At 47.5% G+C, this 23,560-nt stretch overlaps 1 protein-coding gene across 3 annotated transcripts in view; it reads right to left on the bottom strand.

The window, feature by feature from the left end:
* LNX2 (ligand of numb-protein X 2) overlaps positions 1-23,560 on the bottom strand; it is an 858,121-nt gene that overhangs the window by 136,562 nt on the left and 697,999 nt on the right. The gene's annotated exons all lie outside the window — the stretch shown is intronic.

The following is a 23,560-nucleotide window of genomic DNA, read 5'->3' as shown; positions in this document are numbered from 1 at the left end:
GTTTGGTTGAAAGATTGTTGGGGATGCCAAACCTACAGATCTGTGTGGGCGCTGGTTGGATATATTAGTCCAAGAAGTTGCAGTTTTGCCTGTGTTTTTTAGTCATGGTCCAGTCAAGGGGTTATTGGTGCATGTCATTTTTTTATTTTTGTTGGTTTCCCAGAACCAAAACAGCATCAGTGTGGCAATTGTTGCCAAAAATCAACATAATTGAGTATCGTGGTGCGCTCTAGGAGAGCTGGAGTCTGGTCCTCCCAAGTCCGGGTGCCAGGAAGCAAGCTTTCTCGCTTCCTGACACACGAACCACAGCTTGCTCGCCGAACCCGGCAACCAACCAGGCTATTCAGCCCTACTGGCGCCCAGACTTGGGAGGACCAGACTCCAGCTCTCCTAGAGCCCACCACGATACTCAATTGGCCTTGAAAAAGACTTAGGCTGAAACGCACGTCGGCTGTTTGCACTCAATTATGTTGATTAATTGGCAATAATTGCCACATTGATGCTGTTTTGGTTCTGGGAAACCAACAAAAATAAAAAAAATCACATGCACCAATAACCCCTTGACTCGACCATGACTAAAAACCACAGGCAAAACTGCAACTTCTTGGACTAATACATCCAACCAGTGCCCACACAGATCCGTAGGTTTGTCATCCCCACCAATTATATAAAAATAGATATACTTTAATGAAGACATCATCTGCAAAAATAACAAAATAGGAATACAGTATACAAAACCCACCCCTGAGGAAAGAACACAGAATATGTACAGATAGAAAGATGTAGCACTGTGGGTCGTGAAACAGGGGTACAAGGCAAGTAAAAGCCACAATGTTTGTAAAAAGGTGACCTAACCAGTCTCTAGGGTCCAAAGGTGGAACAAGGGGACAGTTACCAGTCAATAATACCATCTGTGGTTCTTGACGGTTCTATCGTGTCGTACAAGGCTTCTCGTTGCTGTTCATTTGACTTAATGAGGTTTGAGTGCAGAGGTGGCGTTGTTCTAGACGAAGAATGATATCGAGCAAGGGTCGAACAGGAGCTTGCTACATTTAGAAGGTGATGCCTGAAGAAGTATGAATCATGAGGGCCACCCAGGTCGGTTTGACAGTCGGTTCGACTGCAAAGATGCTGGATCGGTTTGATAAAATGTTCAAGGGGCTGCAGATCGTAAGGGTCCCCAGTGTTGCTTTGATTGACTGGTTTGGCGATGAAGAGGCTAGAGAGTGGATGCGCAGTCCGAATCGAGCCGCTTCATGCAGCATTTGAGGGTCGGGCTCGATGATCCACCAGGATCAATTCGAATGGATGCTGGCCGGTCAAGCAGTAAAGAGACTCTAGTTTGAGTGAGGCAACGATACACTTAGCTAGCACAGTTAAGTGGCTAACAGGTTTGGAAATGAAGTCAGAGGTTCAGGTACAGTAGTTGCTTTGTTATAAACATGTAGCAGATGTTGAGCAGAGGTTGAATAGAAGTTCATGCGGTGCGAAGGCGATGCTTGGAGAAGTGTGGATTGTGAGGGTCACCAGGTTCAGTTCGGCTGTCAGTCGATGTACTATCCTCCAGTTGAACTACTTTGATTCATGATTCAAACCTGTTCAACGCCTTCAAAACTACAGAATCCCCCAGAGCTACTTTTGGCACTCTATGACCTCAAACTGCTTCACCACTGCACTACACTAGCCGAGCATGCTCACACGCTCGGCTAGTGTGGTGCAGTGGCAAACAGCTATTACCCCACTGTGTCCGCGTCATAATAGTGGCGACGAGGATTGTATAAGAGCTGATTTCCTTTAATGAGAGAGGTTAAGGCAGTGGATTTGGTGCTTGTGAGAGAAGCTGTGGTGAGGAGAAAAGGGGAGTGTTTGTGGAATGCGCCCACAAGGGTGGAAAAGGTTATGAGAACTGCACTGCTGATCAAAGGAGAGCAGGTATGGAACATGGGGAGAGATGTGACTGTTGGTAGGGTGGGCGTGAGAAGGGGCCTATAAAGGAATGGAAGTGTATTGTGCAGTGCTTTATAAAATGTGGAATGAGATGTGAGGAGGAGGGGTTCCTCATTCCATATAGAGGCGGTTGATGGGTTGTGGTGGCTGGAAGAAAGGTTGATGCTGGGGGATCTTTCTACCCATTTAGTTATGTCTCATTGAAGGATATCAGTTCCTACCCTGCTGTGTTCGCGTCATTATAAGAGGATAGCCCACATCTGCAGGTGTCCCTCAACAAAGTGAGGTCCTGTGTCCTGTGATTGTGCTGATAGAGAGGCAGGTCTTGTCCCAGCAGCAGTTCAACCCCAATGGTCTGTGGGGATAGGTAGGGGGCAAAGCTCACCTCTTCCTTGGACACTCTGTCTTCACCTCCCTGGCGGAGCACTTTGGAGAGATCAACTCTCCCATAAGAGTTCCAATTCATTCTTCCTTAGGTGTTTGTTCCAAAGTGAATCAAAGAAGGCAGGGTGACCCCTTCTTTTAAAGACAAAAGCGCACAGACAATTGGTCCAATCCTTGTTGTTAGAGCAAGCATACTTTGCCCTCTGACATCACACCCAAAGTGCTTGCTGCTAAATGAAGTGGAGGAGACAGGAAGAAAAGATTGAGCCAATGAGAAACAAGATGGTGAACCTTCCTCCAAATGTAAAGAGCTTCCTATGTGTACACTGAGCCCGCCACCCTCAAAGCCCTTTAGATATTCAACACCGTGTTGTGAGGCCAAGCTTTTTGTGAATAGATGTGAATGGGTGTGCCCTTCGATTCCTTTTCCCAGGACAGCTTCCTGTGTCGTGGCTGTCTCTCTTGGGATGTCGTTACCTGCCCTCACAAAGAAAGAACAATAGCCAATTCCCAGGCTACATTCCTACCAGCAGTGTCAAGGTCCAAACTGTTGGCGGAGAATACACATAATCCCTTCACAGATGCACTGGCCTTCCCGGGGTTGACACATGTGTGATATGAACATTCTGTGGCTGTATTCATTATGAAAAATACCATCAACAATACCAAACTTCAGGTATGGCTTATATTATAAGATGTATCTGCCACCAGGAAGATAATTGTAGGGTTTTAATAAAGGGTGCAGGTCTCAAATGATTCCCCTGTGCTGCAGAGACTTGGCTGTAACTGTAGCTGCCAAATGGGCACCTGTGTCCTCTGAACCTGGTGCTGCAGATCAGGATACTGATGCAGCAGGGCACAGGTACACACTATGCTTTTGTCATGGACCTTATGGAAGGGGAATCTGATCAGCAGATTACCCTTCCAGAGATGGAATTACCTATATAAATTAATCAAGGGAATACAAATCAAAATTCTTCACCCTTGCCAAATGGCAATCCGTCACAGTGAGGCTTCTGCATCCTTTAATTTGGATCAATATCTATTGCCAAGAAAATCCAAACTCGAAGAACAGGCCTTATCAGTTGCTGCTGGGCCCCAAGGTCTAGAACTCCTAACCTCTGGCTTTGAGGCTGCCCCATAGGCCCCACTAATTATATTCTTTGGGAAAGTATATCATGTTTTTATTTACTTAACTATTTTTATATAGTGCCAACATGGCTAACAAGAGCATCAATGCGCTTTACAGTAAAACCATATACAATATTTAAAAAATTAGAAATAACAAACAGCAATAAAAATGAGTAAACATTACCTAACCTAAAATTAATTTCCCAAGATACCCATTAATCAAAACCACATTAAAACTGCATAAACCAATTAATAGACCCTAAAACCTCTGTAATGCCCCAAACCTTTTCTATAAAACACACTAGTACAACACCTAACATTCTAAAAGGCATGATCCCTCAGCCAAGCTTTTAACATCTTTCTAAATCTTTTTTTTGAAAACAAATTTATTGGTTTTTCAACATACAGCCATTCAGCTTAATAAACCATAGTACACTATAACTTTCACGTACAGCGGTATGCTTCATTTTCTCCCTTTCCCAGACCATAACTCCCCCCACCCTTCCCAGCCTACTTCACTCAGCCCCCATCCACTTCCTACCCAGCCCAGCTCTATCAGCAATTAAGTCTCACCTCCGAGTCTGCTACTCCCGGGGCTATCTTGGTCCGATATAGTTAGTGCAGTCACCAATTGCCTCCAAGCGTCCAGTCCCCCATCCTCTGAATCCTTGTACCTTCCCCTAGCTTCTTGCCACACCACTGTTTCCGCATTCGCCCATTTCTTTAGATCTCGCCACCATATCTGTCCCGGTCTCATACTCGCTTTCCAGCTCATTGCTATTCTGCGTTTTGCCAATGTGTACGCTAGGTCTTTTAGTTTGCTTACCTGCTTAGCGCTGCAAGGTCTTGGGAACCCCCCCAAAAGGCATGCCGAGTGGGTACTCACGTCCAGGTTAATCTCCGCTTTAGCCATGATTTGGGCTACTTCTCCCCAAAATCTACCTGTCTCTACGCATGACCAAAACATATGTACCATTCCTGCATCCACTTCCCCGCATTTTGGGCATTTCTGTATGCTTGCATGGTTGAACTTCTCTATTTTACTAGGGGTCAAGTATGCTCTGTGAGTTACGTACAACTGAATCTGTTGTAAGCGCACATTTCTCAATACCTTCTTATGGTACCCTTGCACCCTGCTCCACAGCCCATCTTCCATTGGTTCCCCCACATCCTCCTCCCAGTTTAATCTTGTTTGAACCATCTCTTTCCCTATTTTAGTCATCAACAACTCATATATGCGGGAGACCTCCGGTCCTCCTTCTGATATATCATAAAATGTTTCTATTACTGCATCTGGTTGTAGGGCCAGTACGGCTACAGGCCACGTCCTCTTTATAATTTTTAGGAGCTGTGAATATGTGATATTCTGCCCAGGATGTAATCCTGTGTCTTCCACCAACCTTTAAAAATCCCTAGGCTCCTGTCTAACCATGCGTTGCCCTCCGTTGCTGTCCCCACCGGTTCCCTCTTCCGTCTGATATTCAGCCTAATTTGTTCATCCACTCCTTCTAGTGCCACCAGTGATATCTGCGGGGAACACGGGGTGGGGTTGTTTATCAATTGACAAGCTCTACGCCCAATCATCCCTCACATCTTTAGTAACCTGACCTCCCCGACTCTTCATTTTTTCGGTAGCCACATTCTTTCATTCAGGAAATAAGGGGTGCTCTCGGCGCTCAACAGTTTGGACTCGGGTGTCTGCTCCTCTGATAGCCATTTCGCTACGTATTGGAGCTGACTGGCCAGATAGTATACTTCAAAATTTGGCAATTTAATGCCTCTTTGTTCATATGGATTTTGTAGTTTCAACAGCGCTATTCTATTTTTTTGAATTATGCCAGAGGAAGCCCTTGCATATACTCTGTAGTTTCAAGAAGAACCTTTTGGGTATTGCGTACGGGATATTTGCAAAATAATGTAATAGACTGGGCAGCACCACCATCTTCAGCAATGCTGCTCTTCCCATCATGGACAGTGGTAGTTTGGTCCAAAATGCCATGCTTTTCTCGATTTTATACAACGCTTTTCTGTGTTCTGTCTGTGTTTTGCATAGGGATCATGATATATGTCTATACCTAGGTATCTGAACGTCTCAGTTTCCCATACTACCGGTAGTACTTGCAATTTGTGCTAAGGTGTTCCTACATACCTTCCCAGTGGGTATACACTTGATTTTTGCAAGTTAACAGTTATACCCGACAATGTCGCATATCTTGCCATTACCTCTAAAATATTTTGTAGGTTCTCCTCTGGATATTGCAGGTACAGGAGCATATCATCAGCGTACATTGATATCAGGTTTTGCCCTCCCTTGGTACTAATTCCAACTTTCCCATACTCCGTCCTCAAATACGCAGCTAAGGGTTCTAACGCTAATATAAATAGCATCGGGACCACGGGCATCCTTGTCTGGTACTCTTGCTTAGTTGCCATTTTTCTGAAATGGTGGAACCCGTTTTGATCCTTGTCACCAGCTCGCTATATAATAATTGCACCCATTTCAGGTATGTGGGCCCGATCCCGTATTTTTCCAGGACCGCTAGCAGCCAGGGCCATTTGATGGAATCGAACGCTTTCACTGCATCGAGTGAAATTATCGCCACCTCCTGCGAGCCCCAGCGGGTGGGATCAAAGATGTGATGTAGTCTCCTCAGATTGTTAGTTAAGTTCATATGTGGCACATGGCCCGTCTGATCTGAGTGTATAGGTTTGCTTATGACTGGTCTTAACCTGTTAGCCATGACTGGCATCAGGATTTTCCCATCCTGATTGAGTAGTGAGAGGGGTCTATAGGATCCACATTCTGTGTCCGGATATTTGGGTTTAAGGAGCGGTATGATAATCGCCTCTCGTAGTTTGCCTGTACTGAGCGCCTCATTAAACATCGCTAGTAGTGGGGGAAGTATTTCTGTCTTATAAGATTTATAACATTTGCTGGGGAGACCGTCTGCTCCTGGGGCCTTGCTAGTGGGCAGTTGCTTTATTACATGCTCTATCTCTTCTAATGTTATAGGGATTTCTAGGCTCTCTCTTTCTGCTTCCTCAAGTTTGGGGAGTGTGATCTCTGTTAATGCTTCCCATATATCTATCGCTTCTCCTTCAGCAGAGTCTTCATATAGCCGCTTGTAATATTTGTAACGCATTCATTTACCCCTTCTTGGGTTTCTCACACCTGACCGTCCTTTGCCTGCATCGCCCTGATAGTTTGCCTGGAGGTCTCACTTTTGTATAACCAGTCTAACAGTCTACCTGATTTGTCCCCTTCTGCATGGTGCCTCTCGATGTATTTCCTATAGCTTAGGTTGCCTAGCGTTTCCCAGTGGTCTCTGCATTCTTGTTGTAATCGGTTTATGGTTGTGATCTCCTCTGGGTATCTTATGCCCTCTCGCATAACCATTTCTAACTTCTTTTCTGCACTTCGTAATTCTCTTGTTATGACGTCTTGCAACCCCTCAGATTTAGCCATGGCTGCCCCTCTCACCACCACCTTAAACGCTTCCCATAACGTCCCAGCTGAATCTACACTGCCTGTGTTGTGTTTGAAATACTCCTCCACCCTCAGGTCCTCCCGGAACCATGTGTCCTTTACCGCTCCAGCCCTGAGTCTCCATGTCGGGATTCTGGCTCGGGGAGGAAGGATTTGCCATGTTTCCACCAACGGGGCATGATCTGATAGGACCATAGCTTTGTACTCTACTTGTGTCACCTCGTTTACAGAGTCCATTCCGGTGAACACATAGTCCAGCCTTGTGTATAGGTTCTGTGGGGCAGCATAATGTGGGTATTCTCTACTTTGTGGGTGTTGCTCCCGGCATACAGCTAGTAACCGAAAGGTCTGTAACAGGGTGCGCAGAGCTTTAGCTGCTGTGGTCGGATGAGTTAACTTCTCGTCCGACCTGTCCATCCTTGGGTCCAGGGTACAGTTAAAGTCTCCTACCCACACCACTGCCCCACCTATATAAGGACTGATTTTAGTATACAGGGTTCTGAAGTAGGCTGTAGTGTCCTGATTTGAGGCGTACACATTGATGATACATATTTCTTTGCTTTCCACCAACCCCCTAAACATAACCATCCTGCCATCCTTGTTTATAGTGGACTGTAGTAGCTTAAACAGGACATGAGACGCTATCCATATTTTCACACCTCTGGCATATGCTGAGTAGGTTGCCCCTAGGGTCATCCCTTTCCATTTCCTCATTATTACATCCTGCTTCTCCTTAGTCAGGTGGGTTTCTTGCAACAGTGCTATGTCTATTTTTTGTCGTTTCAGGTACATCATGACCCTATTACGTTTAATGTCGTTATTTAGCCCCCTCATGTTCCAGGTTATTATCTTAAATTCACCCATCTTACCCGTTGTCCAACCCCCACCTTCCCAGCTCTTGTTCTCCTTGTATTGTTTCATAGTGCATGTCTGTAGGCCAACCCCCTAATAACTCCCCCAACTTCTCCTCCCCCTGCACCCTGAACTAACCCCAACAATTGCCCAGCTACAAAACTGAATCTCAGGCATCCCTGCTTCTCCCTCCTTTCCTGGCCCATTGCCAGTACTTGGAACGTGGCAACCGGATACTGTACTACCAGCATCTCAACTAACTAACCTACTGGGGGTTAAGAGTGATTCCTGCACTGCCCTTTCTTACGCATCACGCGTTACTCTTGCATTACGTTACAGTAATAGGTCTCAAAACTTAATAGTTCAAGTGCTGCCCTTGTCATCTTCCCCTCCCCCCAGGAAGTACCTTTGGGTTCCCACCGACGTATCATTTATCACTTTCTTCCTCATTCTGGTCCTGCTGCTCTGTCGGCATATTCTGCGAATCCAACCAGTTGTCGACATCTTCTGGGGTTTCAAAGAAAAGGGCTCAGTCTTTGTGTAGCACCTTCAACTTTGCCGGATACAGTAGCATAAACTTGAGTTTGGCCGCTCGCAGTCTCCTTTTCACTGTTCCATAGCTCATTCTTTGCTTTTGTATCACAAAGGTGTAGTCTGGATAAGCGGTGATGGATGCTGATGCCCTATTGATGGTATCACTTTTCCGGAAGTGTTCCAGTATCTTCTCCCTGTCCTTATAGTTCAGTATCTTGGCAATTATTGGCCTTGGCGGAGCACCGGGTTGTGGTCTCCTCATTAGTGCTCTGTGTGCCCTTTTCACTGTGAAACCTTGGCTGAGCGTGCCCGCTCCTATCTCTTGCAGGAACATGTCCTCAATATAGTTGGTAGGGTTCTGGCCTACCTCACCTTCCGGTAGTCAGATGATCTGCACGTTGTTTCGCCTAGCTCGACCCTCTGCCTCCTCCGTCCTGCTTTCCAGGTTCTGCACTTGCTTTTTCAAGGTGGAGACATATAGAGAGTTGTCTTTGCAGCTACTGGTGTTGGCCTTCACCTCTTTTTCTAGCGCCCCAGTTTTCTCTGACAGTGCTCTGATATCTTGCCTTAAGAGGTTCATGTCTTTCTGCATTGTGTCAATTTTGAACTCCAAGGATGCTTTCAGTTCCGCTATGGTGACCAATATTTGCTTGTCCATTTGTCCTTGTGTATCTCCGTCACTTGATTCTTGTGGTTGCGCCTTTGTTCCTTCCATCGTTTGAGTAGGCCTGGCAAACATGTCTAGGGACGACTGCTTCACTTTACTATTATTCACCTTGGTTGTCATTGCTATTGCCTTCTCTCTGGTGCTCTTTTTCTTCCTGGCATCTGTGGCAATGCTGGTTGCTGGCACCGTGCCCAGTGGAGTGATGCTCCTTGGGGTTCTTGCGTAGGTACCTATTGTGCGTCTCCTTTACTGTGTCTCTCCCTTCGCTCTTGGACATTCCTCAATTCGCAATGCCCTTACACATTAGTTGTACGGCTTGGGGCCTGTTTCGTATGGCCCCACCGAATCTTGCTCTCTGTGACTTCTTTCCTGTTCTCCCTCTGCACTATTGTGGCCAGAAGTGTGCTGTAATACCACACTGTTGTCTGTCCTCCTTCAGTATTCTGGTCCCTCCACCTGCCTCTCTTAGTGCTCTTATGGTCTTGGATTGAGAGGTCTTTCTGAGCAGCCTGCAGGGGTCCAAACGTCTTTCTTGGTACCTATTAGTTATCTCTGGTGTGTGTGGCCCTTTGGGTCCTCAGGCTGTTACTATCCTCTGAGCGTTGGGGGGACACCGGGAGGCCTGTGTCCTTGGTGTCTGTTGGCCGCTAACGGGTGTATGTACCACTTTTAGCCTTTGTTCTTTTGGGGTCCAAATGTCTCCCCCAGCGCTTTAGGCTCTCTTATGCACATGTGGCCCTCTAGGTCTTCTGGCTGTGGCTAGCATCCGCGCCTCTCGCTCCCCTTACTTCTGCTTCTGGTATTCTGCTCCTTTAGGGGCGGGTGTCTGTAACGCTCACCTGATTCCCACGGAGGTGCTGGTCTTGGCAGGAAGGTGTCTGTGACCCGAAAAGTGATGTGCAGGACTCGATTTGCTTCTGGGGCCGAACCTCTTCGCACTGTGTGTCGAACTCGAAGAGTGAGATTTCTGCAGGTGAAAGAATATGGGGGTTAATGATCTGGGTTGTTGAATGTCCCTCTCTCTCTCTCTCTCTTCCTAGCTTCTCCGTAGAGCCGCCAGGTCAACGTGCTCACCTTAGATAGGTGAATGCTGGACTCTCCATCTGCGTCTGGTGCAGGGTGCCGTTGCCAGTTCCTTCACTGGTGAAACATAGGCCTCTTGACATCAGAGGATCGCTACCATCGTTAACTGCACGAGCGGTGAGTTTCCGGACACCTTTTAGTCCTTATAGTCTTTAGGTGTGTGGGCACGTTAATATAGAACAGGACTCTGTATAATGCTTTTTCCTATTTGTCTTGCAGGGCTCTTGAGATAGGAGATGGTGTGAAGAGAGCCGAAGTTGGAGCCAGAGCCTTGGAATGAAGCGCTTGGAAATGCGTAAGTAAATGCAAGCGCTCTAACTGTCTCTTTTCCCTTGCAGCTGTGAGTTTGTGCTGAAGAGATGCTGGAAAACGCCGGAGTATTTGCAGGCGTTCTATTGTGGCGAGCGCGATGGACGTTAGTAAATACCTGTCTAATGTCTCTTCGTTTGTCTTTCAGATGCTGGGTTGCAGCGTTGAAGAAATCCGGAATTCGCGGAGTGCAGGTAAGTAAAAACAATGCTTTTGTCTTCACAGGCGGAGGTGCAGCGTGAAGAAATGCTCACTGCCGATGGATCAGGTGAGGAAAGCGCTGCGTGTAAAGGTTGCCGTGCTAACCTGTTGTTTCTTGTCTTTGCAGGTGCTGCTGAATACTGGATACAGGAGTGGTAAGTATTGTTCTTGCAGGTTCAGGATCGGAAGGAAGAAAGGCTGGAACAGACTCGGTGAGCGTTCTGCTGCAGATGCAGAATAACGCGAAGCACGTTTGTTCAATCGGGTGTGGTTTAAATAGCCTTGGAGTGATGAGGCGTCTTCCTCCATGGCCCCGCCTAGGTAAGAAAAGAGTTCCAGTTCCAGAAGAGTTCCCGTGTTGTATCCAGGGAGTGGAGCTTGCCCCACCCAGGTAAGAAAGTAGTTCCTGTTCACAGAGGATTCCTATGTGGCTGGTAAGTAAGCAGCATGGTCTGCTGCAGGTAAGTCCACCCAAGCATCTTCATACATATTATGAGCCCGGCGCTTCCAGTGCCGGGACCGATGGCTTTGATGAGCCTGGTGCCACAGGCGCCAAGACAAGGTCCAAAAGGTCCCAGTGGGGACCGGCTGGTGCCTAAGATAACGGTTAGGGTCCTGCTTCCAAGGACGTTGGGCTGTTCCTGACTCCTTGGAAGCAGTGATCATGACAGCGTCGGAGAACTGTGTCCACGTGCCTGTTGGGCAATATTGGTTGTGTGCACTGTTATGCAGACTTTCTCTCTTGTGGAGGAGGGGCTCGCTTGGGCCTCCCAATTTGGCCCAGTTAGCTCTTCCATGCTTCTTTGCTAACCCCCAGTACTAATCCCTTCGGCCTGCCTTTAGTGTTTTCTGCGTGCCTGTGTCTCGTTTAGTCCTCCGCAGTAGGGGTTTGCCACCCCTCTGTACCGCTTCTCCTCCGATTGTCTTGCGGTGCTTGGTGGACACTGAAAATACCGCCTGCGGCTTGTGTCTCTAAGGTGCCATTTCAGTATCTTTGCCTGTATGTCGTACTACCCTCATTGTCCGTTTGGGTGTCTCTGTATCCTGGGCTAGCAGGCGTCCACACCAGAGATGCTCTCTCGCTTCCCACGCTTCGGATGTTATGTGGCTCAGAAGCCACTACTTCACGCTCATCAGCGATCTTGCTGATCCGGCCTCGCTGATGTCCAGCCTCGTTTCTTTATTCCTCTGCGCGTATGAGTTCTGCCTCTTTTATTCCAGTTTCTCGCCTGAGGTGTGTGTCTACCACAGACCCCTAACGCCTCTCCCGTGAGTTCCGCCTTATTGTGATTGTTTGCAGCAGCCTGGAATACCCCGGCTCACTCGGCCGCGCTGCAGTCAGCTGAGTGTGTGTTCATCTCGCGGCTGTCTGTCCATGTTCCTGTCTCCACCGGGTGCAACAATGTATTCACCGATCGATTGTGATCTTCGCTTCTCCGGCAGTCTCCCCCACAACTGTTACAATTGTGTCTTTGTGGTCACTGCTTCCTTCCGACCTTTAACCAGAGCACCAGGTTTGCTTTCCGTGAGAGACTGTTCTCCGTTTTCCTTTCGCCCACAGCTATGTGATGAGCCTTTGTTGTGCCAACTGGTTGGTGCCATTTTAGTTTCTTTGTCCACGGGTTCCTACAAACTTCTCTGGCTCAGAATTCTTTCCTGCAAGCACGTTTCGTATTGGGCTTTGTACCGCTGCATGCCCATACCATTCACAATGTAGCAGCTTCAGGTCCACTTCCCCCTGCAAACGTAAAACGTCGGATCATCAGGAGCACTCGGAATGCACGTCTTAGTCCGTGGCCATCTAGCCACGCCCCTCCCCATCTTTCTAAATCTTTGATCGGGTTCTTTTGGTAGGCCATGCCACAGTTTTACAGCAGCTCCTGAAAAATACATATTCATTGTAAAGCTGTCTTTGAAGCTTGGCAATTCGAGCTGAAGAGACTCACGACTACGCTGCCCTCTCAGACCACCTGAGATTTTCAATTTCTTAAAAACGAACTCAGGCGATCGAAAGTGAAGTGTAAGGTTTTATAGACAATACAAATCAGATTAAACTTGATCCTGTATTGAACAGGCAGCCAATTTAGATTCTTTGAGAGGAGGCTTGTGTTCAACTGTCCTTGCCCTACGGACTAAACGAGCAGCTGCATTAAAGACTGACTTCAATAGGATAACTGTAGAGTTAGGGAGCACTATTAACAAAGAATTTCTGGCATCAATCTGTGAACAGACTAATAATTGTACTAGGGAATGATAGTGGGACTTCGGAAATAAAATGCTTCACTGATCTTATTGAGAGCAAATGGAAATTGGCTGAGGGACCAAAGAAAGATGAGTATCCAGTGTAAAACCTAAAGATTTTACTGCTGTAGAAAACTAGAAGGAGGCATCTAACATAGTTGCTTCATGGAAAATCTTTTTAGTCAATGGATCAGGCTTTGCACGAGAAAATAAAATAAATGTGTTTTTTGCAGTGTTTTGTTTCAAGAAAGGCAAAGCCATCCGACTCTTAATGTCCAGAAGGCAGACACCCCACCTCCTGAAGTCTTCTGCCGAGGATAGCTTCAAATAAAGTATATTGATGCATACATACATTTTGTTTGGCTTCAACGTCACTGAGTCGCTTTATTTAAAGGTTAAAAAGGATGGGTGATACAATTGGGCCTGGGCCAGTGTTTGACAGATCCTGATCAATTAAAATGATTTGCTAACAGTTTGTTAAAAGGGAATCAATCCATTTCAGTTCAGTTCCCCCGTGACAAATCGAGGGAATTTGTCCCTTCTCCCCAAAGGGGAGCCTCTTCCTTTGAGGCTAGTGAGGTGAGCCTGCTTTGCAAAAACCTCCCTAGGGGTCTGGGCTAGTGGAATCTCACTGGGACAGACACCCCCTTAGAGGACAAAGGGCCTCATTACATGGACGGCGGTAACCATGGCGCTTTTAGCGCCATGGTTGCCGCCAGTATTTTACCGAGTCCGCCATGGTGAATGGTGGAATTACTGCCCTATTCCAAGGTGTGTGGGGACAGTAATTCCCATTTCACCATGGCCCTTCCCCATTCCCATTTTTGCCCCCATAGGGCTCAATGGGAATGGGGAAGGCGGTAATTACGGTACCGCAAATTGCGGTACCGTAATTACCTCCTAGGTCCCTTTGCGGGTCCCGTCCTTAACGGCTGGTAAACCCAGCCGTTAAGGTAGGGTCCCACAAAGGGAACTCGTAGTAAGGCAATAGGGGTTTACTGGCACTGGTACCCTTACCGGTACCGGTAAACCCTTACCGCCGTCCGTATAAGAGGCACAAAGACTTCAGTTTCTGTGAGGAACTCCCTAAGTAATTCCCCATGGTGCATACATGGGCCAATCAGATGTGAAGAACAGTATAAAATCCAGAGACTTGACTGACGACAAAACTAAAATATACAGTTAAAAACAAGAAAGAGAGTCTGTGGGCCTCATTACGAGGTTGGAGGTAATGGAAAAAAGATGCCGGTGTTCCAGGAACACCGGCACTGCATACTGCTCTGGGCTATTCTGACCTAAGAACCCGGTATTAGAGGCACCGCTAATAACGGTGCCACTTATAGCTGCAAGGGCGCAGGCACGCGGGCCTTTAGGCTGGCAATACCGGGATGCCGCTAACAGGAGGACATCACAAGGTAGGCGGACATGCAAATACCGGCATCATGAAGGCGCTACTAGGGATACCGGCATGCCGGCAATACCGGCATTGCAAAGCACCGTAAACTGCTATGTACAGTGTTCCCAACTGCCACAGGTGCACACAATCAGCACAGGTGGAGGCAATGGAGTCTGGGCCAGCACAACAGGAGCACACCCACACACCACACCCCTTCCCACACCAAAATGATTCCACTAGTAGTAGCAATACTGGGGCTGGAGGACATGCTTGCATTGCCGCACCAGCAACAACAACAGCAGGCACCACAGAGGAGACACAGGAGTAGAAGGAGGGTGAGACAGGGTCAGCATGCCCCACCAGTGCAGCCAGTGGTACCACGCAGGCAGCCCCCAATCCCTTGCATCAAAGCCAGTGCATTCAACCTAACCCCTGAGCAGATCCACACCCTGTACCGTCTGGGCCGGGACACCATCACCACCATCGTGGACATGATACACAACGACATTGTCAGCCTCATTGAAATACGCACCGCCATATCCCCCCTCTACTGAAGGTAGTGTCTGTGCTCCACTTCCTTGCCACAGGCACATACCAGCACACAGTGGGGCACATGCATGGCATATCACAACCCTTATTTTATCGCATTCTGAACCAAGTGCTGGATGCCCTCCTGAAGCACACAAGGGACAACATATCCCTACCACGGACTCCACAGGAGATTTTTGATACAAAAGTTGGCTTCCATGTACTGGCAGGCATGCCAAATTGTATAGGTGCCCTTGACTGCACCCACGTGGAGTTGGTGGTCCCGCATGCCATGGAGGTGGTGTACCGCAACTGCATGCAATACCGCTCCATCAATGTGCAGATGGTATGTGACACCAGCAAGATCATCACAGATTGTTGTGCCCGATATCCCGGATCAACTCATGACTTAATGGTCCTGCGGAACTCCACGCTACCATGTTACATGGAGCGACATGCAGGACGACGTGCCTGGCTGCTTGGTAAGTTGCATGACAGGCACATGTCAGTGAAATGGGGGGATAGATGCACCCCCCACCATGGTGTCATTGTTGATGTGACAGCGTGATGTGCACATCACAAAACACTGTGCCCCAAAGCATCCCAAACAGAACATGACAACCAAATCCCATAGGAATGAAGTACAGTGGACACCTATCACGACATGCCAAACTTAAAACCACCCCACATCCCACAACATGTGCACCACCCATCCTCGTACCTCACCCTCCGTAACACCATGCAGCAACATGCTGTGAATATTCACTATGTAGCTATCTCCAGAAAATCACCACACAAGACAGGCATCCATGGGAGTGCACTGAACAAAACCACCGAGGGAATCCACTCCCTGTCACAGGGCCGCCACCACCACAGGAGTGCAGCATGTCACCATGGGAAAAAATCTGCGCTGAATGGCAAATAATGCAGAGAGTACTGCCAATGCTGCCAGTTGGTAAATCATACAGAACACTACATATCACATATTCGACACAAACACAGAGGTATGCGTCCACAATGCATGAGCAACATCAAGGCAGTGTACACCGTGTATCATCTTGAAGATTCAACCCACACCATAAATCCATGGCACAGAACACATTGAGGGCATGAGAAATGTGTGCATACAACCAGGGACATGTGCTTGTGACCATCAATTTTCTATAGCCATGTGTGACAAGTACAGCTGTCCATCATGAATCGACTAACATATACCTTTGATTTCCTCTCATGCAGGTGATAGTGGCTATCCCTTGAAGCCGTGGCTCCTCACCCCTGTCCGAAATCCACTGAACAGGCACAAGGAGGACTACAATCGTTCCCATACCCGTACCTGTGTGGTCATCGAGCAGACCTTTGGCCTGTTGAAGGCACGGTTTTGCTGCCTTAGCCGGTCGGGTGGGGCACTCCTCTACAGGCATGAGAAGGTGGCCAAGATCTTCATGGCATGTGTCATGCTGCACAACATGTGTATCCGACGGAACATGCCCCTGACCCCTGACATTGAACTGCAACCACCTGGTGATGATGAAGGGGATGATGAAGATGAGGGCGCACATCATCGCAGTGCCAATGCACAGGAGGGACGTGCTGTACGTCAGTCCGTGATTGCATAATATTTCTAACACACATGGGTGCAGAGGGTGACATGAAAGTGGGACAGAGGGCACTGGGTGTGGGAGTACATGTACACTATGCACTGTATATCAATAAATGATACATATGCAATGAGGAATGTCCACTCAAGATTTTTTTTCACACAACGGGTGTATTTAACTTTCCAAATAAATGTAAGTGCTCAAACCCTCCACCTCAAACACCCTCTCCCTTCTCCCCCTCCCCCCACAACTCCCCCACACACCCTCTCCCCCTCCCCCCACAACTCCCCCACACACCCTCTCCCCCCTATTCCTCCCCCCACAACTCCCCCACACACCCTCTCCCTCCTCCCCCTCCCCCACAGCTCCCCCACACATGGTGTCCAAGCAAATGCTTCATGTGTCTGTGTCTATTGCCTTAATCAGGCTGCCCCGTCTACATCCTTCCACTTCCTGCACCTGGTGGCGGCATGTCCGAGTGGCACAAGATGCGCGCCGACCTGCGTAGGGGGCTGGTTTGGGTGGAGCTGGAAGAAGAAGGGGTGCCCACTTGCTCCAGTCTGAGGGCCGGACGCTCAGCCTCCATGGAATCGGCAATGCGGGAGTGGACCTGCCTCAGTGCAGACACCTCCTCGCACAGTCTTGTGGTGCTTGCCTCTATGGCTTGCCTCAGGGAAGCAGTGTTGTTGCGCCCCTCCTGCCTTGCCTGGGCATTGTCTGCGACAAACTGCCTCACTAGGGCCTCGAGCTCCTCCTGGCGCTGCGCTGCGTGTCCTGTCTGCTGCACCCCTGTCTGTACACCAGTGGAGGTGGAGGGTGCTTGTGTGACATCACCAAAAACATGCGGGTCCACTGTGGGACTCATGCTCCCTTGTACGGCCCCCCCTCCAGACTGCTCCGGTGTGGTGTCATGATAGGAGTAGTCAGGTTTGACCTGGGGGGGGGCGGGCCGGGACTGGGTGTTGTAGGGAGGTCCGAGGAGTCGTCCTCGACGGGTACACACACCTGTCCCTGCACTTCATCTGTCTGGGGTGTCGTAGCTGCCGCCTCCTCCCCAACAGAGCTGTTCTCAGCTGATTGTGCCCCATCGCCCACTGTCTCCTGTGCAGGTGATACAGGTGTTGTGGAGACTGCAGCAATGGGCCTTGGCTGCACCAGTGCCGTGGCATCCTGTACTGTTTGCCCCTTCAGTGGCTGTCGTGGCTTGGCTGGGCCTTCAGAAGTGGAAGGCCTGATGCCTTCTTCCGTGGCCCTCTTCTGGGGTGTTGTTGCCTGTGGGGGTGAGTCCCGGGCCTCGCTGTCAGGATCCAAGGCTGTGGGGGACCAAGAGAGGGACGGCATAAGTGATGGTTTGACAAGCATCATGCATACATTGGTATTATTGCTCTTCTACACATTAGAGGGGATTAGGTAGTGAGGTTTTGATGATCATGTTGCTTGCTATATGGGTGGAGCATGCAGGCATCCGTCAGGGTCACTCATGTTGGAGCTGGCGTATGCTATGTGACATGCATTTCTGTTGTGGACTGCGTGCAGTGTGACTTAAGGCATTTTCATTTTTGTGTGATGTGTGTCAGGTATGGCATTGCCATGCTGCAAGCATGGGCATGTGTCTGTGCTGCCGACGGCATCTAGGCAGGGATGTGTCAAATGTATATGTATTGGGCCATGCATTGCCTCTTCGGACGGACTAATTGGTGGACTATCATCATACTTAGCATTACAGTGTTTTCTTAGGACACTCACCTCCATCCGCCGATGACGTGGCGCCACGCTCCATGTCGCCCACACCTTCGATGGCCTTGATGCCAATCGTGTTGGCGTACATCTCCTCCCACCGGCTAAGCTTGATGGGTGAGCTAAGTCCACCTCCAGTAGCCATGGCCTAGCTCCGGTTTGCGGACAGGATGCTCCAGACTCGCAGGCGCAGGTCATTCCATCTCTTACAAACATCCTTTATTGTGCGTGGGGTGTTGCCTAAAACACTGACTCTTTGTGCAACAAGTTCCCAGATTTCTTTTTTCTTCATCACTGCCTCTCTACTGAGCTGTTTGCGAAAACAACCTCGGCATTGTCTGCAAGTGTCTCCGCCAGCATAGTTAGTTCATCCTCATTAAAGCGCTCTTTGCGCAGGGGGTAGGCACCTTCTTTTACTGCCTTGGGCATGATGTTGATGTTGAAGGTCAATGTCTGTAGTCAGCAATATGCTCCAGGTCCTGTGCTGAGGATGGCAATGGATTGTGTTTTTCAAGATGGCCGCTGTGCTCTTTCCCGTTCCTGTGCGATGACGCTACTTCCGGGTCTACTTATTTACGGTCACCGCTATTAGCGGTCACCGCTGATAGCGGTACCCGCTAATGCCGTATCCATTGATGCCGGTAGTGCTGTCTGCGCTTTCCATGATGTCGCTAAGGGCAATTTTTTGGACTTTAGCGGCATGCCGGAAATGTAGTTATGTCGTAACTGGCATGGCGCAAAGCTTGTGCACGCGAACTCGTAATAGCCCTCTATTAGCGGGCTCTTTACTACACGGACACGGTATTTGCTCCAATGCGGTAAGGACTGTTACTTACCTCCAACCTTGTAATGACCCTCTGTGTCTTTAAATAGAGACCGCCCTTTAACTGACACAAGGAGACTGAAAGGAGAGCACATGCCGAGGTGAGGCGAAGCAGAGAGACGCATACGCAAACTTGGGAAGCCCCCTGGCAGCGTACCATCTGAGAGAGGCAGAGCCAAGGAGAGCCACTGAGCCCACGACTTTCAGAACTGCTCTGAGAGTGAGAGCAAAATGCTGGCTGCCCAGCGTCTATACTGAGAGAGAAACCAATCACAGTGGTGGTTTGACCAAGAAGACTTCCTGGTGGGAAGTGTGCCTGTGAGGGGACCGAAATGTGAGATGTACATGTAGATAGAGTTTTCTCACAATTAGCCATTTTATTGAACAGTAAGCGTGGGACAAACTCCTGACTCCCTCCAACCTAACAAGGTTCCATGTGTTAAAATTGTGGAAAAAATGTACCGCTTACACAAAAAATCGCGGAGAAAAGGCTGTGGTTTTGCCGCCGCAATCCATGTAAAGGATGCGGGAGACACCCCTGCAACACCCAGACCCATTATACCATTTAATAGGAGCGGGGAACCTTTTTGTAAAGGCGACATTTTTGCCGCACTTTTATTACTGCATACCCCTAACAAACCCAAAAGCTAAAGAAAACTTACCTGATGTCCAAATATCTCTGTCCCTCACACTCATACATACAACAAACTCATAAAGGGGTTATCTGGCTGCTCAAATTTCACAACATTACATTTAAATGCAACAGAGAAATAAATTATAAACATAAATCCTTGTACCCAGGGTTGGATCCCCTACCCCTGGTTCAGTTCAGGATGTTTCCAACTAAAAGTCAAAAATAGGTCAGGTCTATCAGTAACCAAGGTCCATTCAAAGTAGGATACAAAGTTATGTTCCTTCCACAGGCTCTTCACTTAGCAACAAAATTGTCTTATTGCTCAAATAGGTTTGGCCACTCTCCAAGGCAATGTTCAAAGTGTCCACAAACTGCTGGTTGATAAATTAAAAAGACTTCTTCATATGCAAACACAGTTTAGTCAGTTTAGTCAGGATGGTTTCACAACAGTTCCACAAAGTGTACCATCAGATGTACTCTTTCGTTCGGCTACAACCTCCTACCACACTGCAAACTTCAGCTTTTTCCTGGTCCAGTGGCCTGCCAGGGCTAACCACTAGGCTTCTATTTCTTGGTCTACCTGCCTGCCAGAACAAATTTCCTACAACTACTAGTAGTACCTTGTAGTGATGCTTCTTCCGAAAACTTCCCACACTTTTAATGGGGAAATTTGCATCAACAATTGTTTCATGCAGAGAATGTATTTCACACTGGTTAACCTGCCCCCGACAATGCAGATTATATTTCTCTCCCCTTGATAAGTATCACAAGGAGGGATTCTGTTCTGCCAACTTTGTTTTCTTTTGCTTGCCTTTTTTTGGCATAGGCAATATTTGGTACAATCTCCTTCTAACAATAATCTGTACATCACCTTCACCTCGCTTGAATATTGTTCCCTTTAGTGCTTTGGTAATGATGGTTACAATATTCTGTTTCACAATGTTTCTTTTAACCTTTGTTACATATTGTCCCTCCTTGGCTTGGACAAGGGTGGTTACAATGTTTGTTAAATATTGTCCCCTATTGGCTTGGATAGTGGTGGTTACAAAATATTGCCCCCCGCTTGGCTTGGACAATGGTGATTACAAGGTTCTCTTCACTCTCCCTCTTAAAGTGAGAACTGTGCCCAAATTGCCTTAAATTATTATCTCAATATTCAAAATCTCTCTTGTCATCAGTCCGGTATTCAAAATCTTTCCGGTTATGAGGTTGGTATTCAAAATCTTTCCTGTTATCAGTTCGGTATTCAAAAGCATTAAACTGACTCAGCAGTTAGGTTAGAAGCACCGCAGGGTCACCTAGGCAAGGCCAACTCACCGGTCTGCTTGCGCTTCTCCTCCGGACCCGCTGCCTGTATTCCTGCTTTTGGCGAGAAAACCCTTGCTCTTGATAGCTCCGGTCAGGTTTCCTTCCATCGTGCTTTCCACCGATGGAGCTGCTCTTGCTCCAAGTACACTCCGGTGAACGCCACATAGCATGGCAGAGCGCAGAATGGGGACAGCCAGGTTCTTTAACCTTCCTGCTGCACACTGCACGTTACAGGACTTTTGACTTCTGCCACAGCTTCAATAAGGTATCTAGCTTCCACATCAGCTGCGGCTTCGTCTCGAGCACTCAATTCAAACTGCTGCTTCTGCTGATGCTCACAACTCCGGCTTCTCCTTCTTTTCCTCTTTCTTCTGATGGCCAGCACCTGAAGGAGCTTTAAACCATTGAAAGTCCCGCTCAGGTGTGGGTCATCACAACCACTAGACTGCAGACTGCAGTTCTGCACCTCTGAGCTCCTCTTACTCGTCCCAGTACTTACAGCATTATGAGACTTGAAGTCCCTGAAGTTCTTAGTTTGGTTAAGCTCCGTTCTTTTACTCTACTTTAATGTTTTATCAGATGTATACTGAGCAGAAGGTTTTAAAGAAACTAATAGTTGCTTCTTAACCTCACAATTCAAATGTAATATGGAACTAAGATAATCAGAAGTGGAAGTAGTTCCTCGATTTCTGCCTCCATTTTTATCGTAAGGGTTTTCGCACTTCATGCTTAAAGAAAGTTTGGGAGGGGAAGTTGCATGATAACAACAAGCCATCAAATAGTCAAGCACCAGGGCACACTCAAACAAATAAGAAATTATGAATATTGTGACGATGGACGAGCAGTGTAGTTATTTATATAGGCAGGGAACGCCCACATAATAATAGGGAAAGTGAGACCTTTTTTATCATTTAATAAACAAACAAGTGGAAATGTCAATACAGTGTCCGTGTCCTTCTTCTGACCGACCACATCCATTAATGTCCATTCTTTGCAGTACTATCATGATCAATAGTATCAATGTTCTAATTGTGCTGAAAAAATGTAGGCTGGCAGAACAAATAGGTACCCTTGGCTACCTAGCTCTGGCAAAGTACCATGCAGCCGATATATTACATCAGTGCAGCGGCTGGAATCGAGTGTCCTATTTAGAGACCCTGAGGTGGGTTAAGGTGGAGCAAGTAAGACTACCAGAGACATACATTGAGGTGATTATATGAGTGATAAGAATACCTGTGAGGGGACATCTGCCATGAATCAGTCCCAAAGGCTGGATCCTGGTTCATGTTCATGGCAAGAAAGAGTGGAGTGGACAGTGCACTGCTGAAAAGAGCTGGCATGTGGCTCCACAAGGGTGTTGCCATTAATAATAAAGAATTGGTCAAATGGGGTCATCATTTATATCTACCAACTCTGGAGCTCTGGCACTATGCTATCCTTCTGCAAGATGGAAAACCGTCACCATCTACAATGTTTGGAAAAAGAGAACTTTTAGGATTTGTGTCTTTAGTTGAATGCAATTTCAGAGTGGAGCATAGGAAGAGAGTCAGCCTTGCTGCCATCTCTGCTTGATAATGTTACTAACCATATACTAATTCAAGTGTAAAGCTACTCTCATGGAAAGATCCAATTAAATAAGGAATTAGCAGAGGGAGTTACAGTTTGTAAAACACTGGAGGGATGGAGCACACTAATGTTGATTTACAGTTCAATCTGCCTTTCAGAACATATTAGAAGCCAGCAAAAATGTTCAAGCTGGAATTGAAAGATACATCATGCTGGAGATGAGGGTTACCTGATGGGGATATAAATACATTTTTATCAGCTTTACGGGCATCACACAGCTGTCGTGCGATGTGTTTGGCTGACCTGAGGCGGACTTCCATGGATGATAGACAGAAGAGAAAGTGGATAACAGGGGTAAACCTTAAAATGGAGAACCAGCGTGGAGGAATGGATGACTAAAATGAAACTGTTGGAAAACATGTGTGATCCATTCATGGAAATGTATGATGAATCTTAATGGTTGTTTGTCTACTTTTAGCCGAGAAATCTCAAATTTTATTGGGGGGGGGAGCTCCAAGCTTAGATTTATCAGATTAAATCTTCAAGCAGATTTACGCTCCGGTGTACTGCGCCTCCCCAACATGAATTTTATTTTCTTACTGCACAACTTTGTCAATTAGTACGACTGCACTACACTCATCATGTACCACCCAAATGGATTACATTGGAAAAAGAAGGGACATCCCATGTGCACAACAACCAGAAGCATCTTTATTGATTCCTCTAACAAATCATCCATCCCATCCTTAAAACCAATGTACACACTTGGGAAAAAACTACACAAATTACTAAAAATGTATCTGTTTCTGCATGAAGACACACCTATCTGGCATAATCACTATTGTCTCGGGAGGATAGCTCAGGGGCAACGCTCTCGCCTTGGAAGCAAGACGACGCGAAGCAACACAGGATCGATCCCCGGGTCCGCGCTTAGAATCCTTCCCCAGGATTCAAGGTTAACGCAGCTCCACTGTTCATCAAAAAGACAAGGAAGGAAATCCACATAGGTAGCCAAGTCTTCATTCAGTTCTTGAAATTCCAATGGCAAGGTAAAGTTGTGTTAAGCAAAGTAGCACACTTTTAGTTCTTGGAATTCCAGTGAAATGGTCAGGTTTTGTTAACCAAAGTTCCAAT

The sequence above is a fragment of the Ambystoma mexicanum genome, chromosome 7q, assembly GCF_040938575.1.
Source record: "Ambystoma mexicanum isolate Mex_15411 chromosome 7q, UKY_AmexF1_1, whole genome shotgun sequence".
NCBI lineage: Eukaryota > Metazoa > Chordata > Amphibia > Caudata > Ambystomatidae > Ambystoma > Ambystoma mexicanum.
Note: the sequence above shows the minus strand (reverse complement) of the source record. Positions and strands in the feature narration are given on the sequence as shown.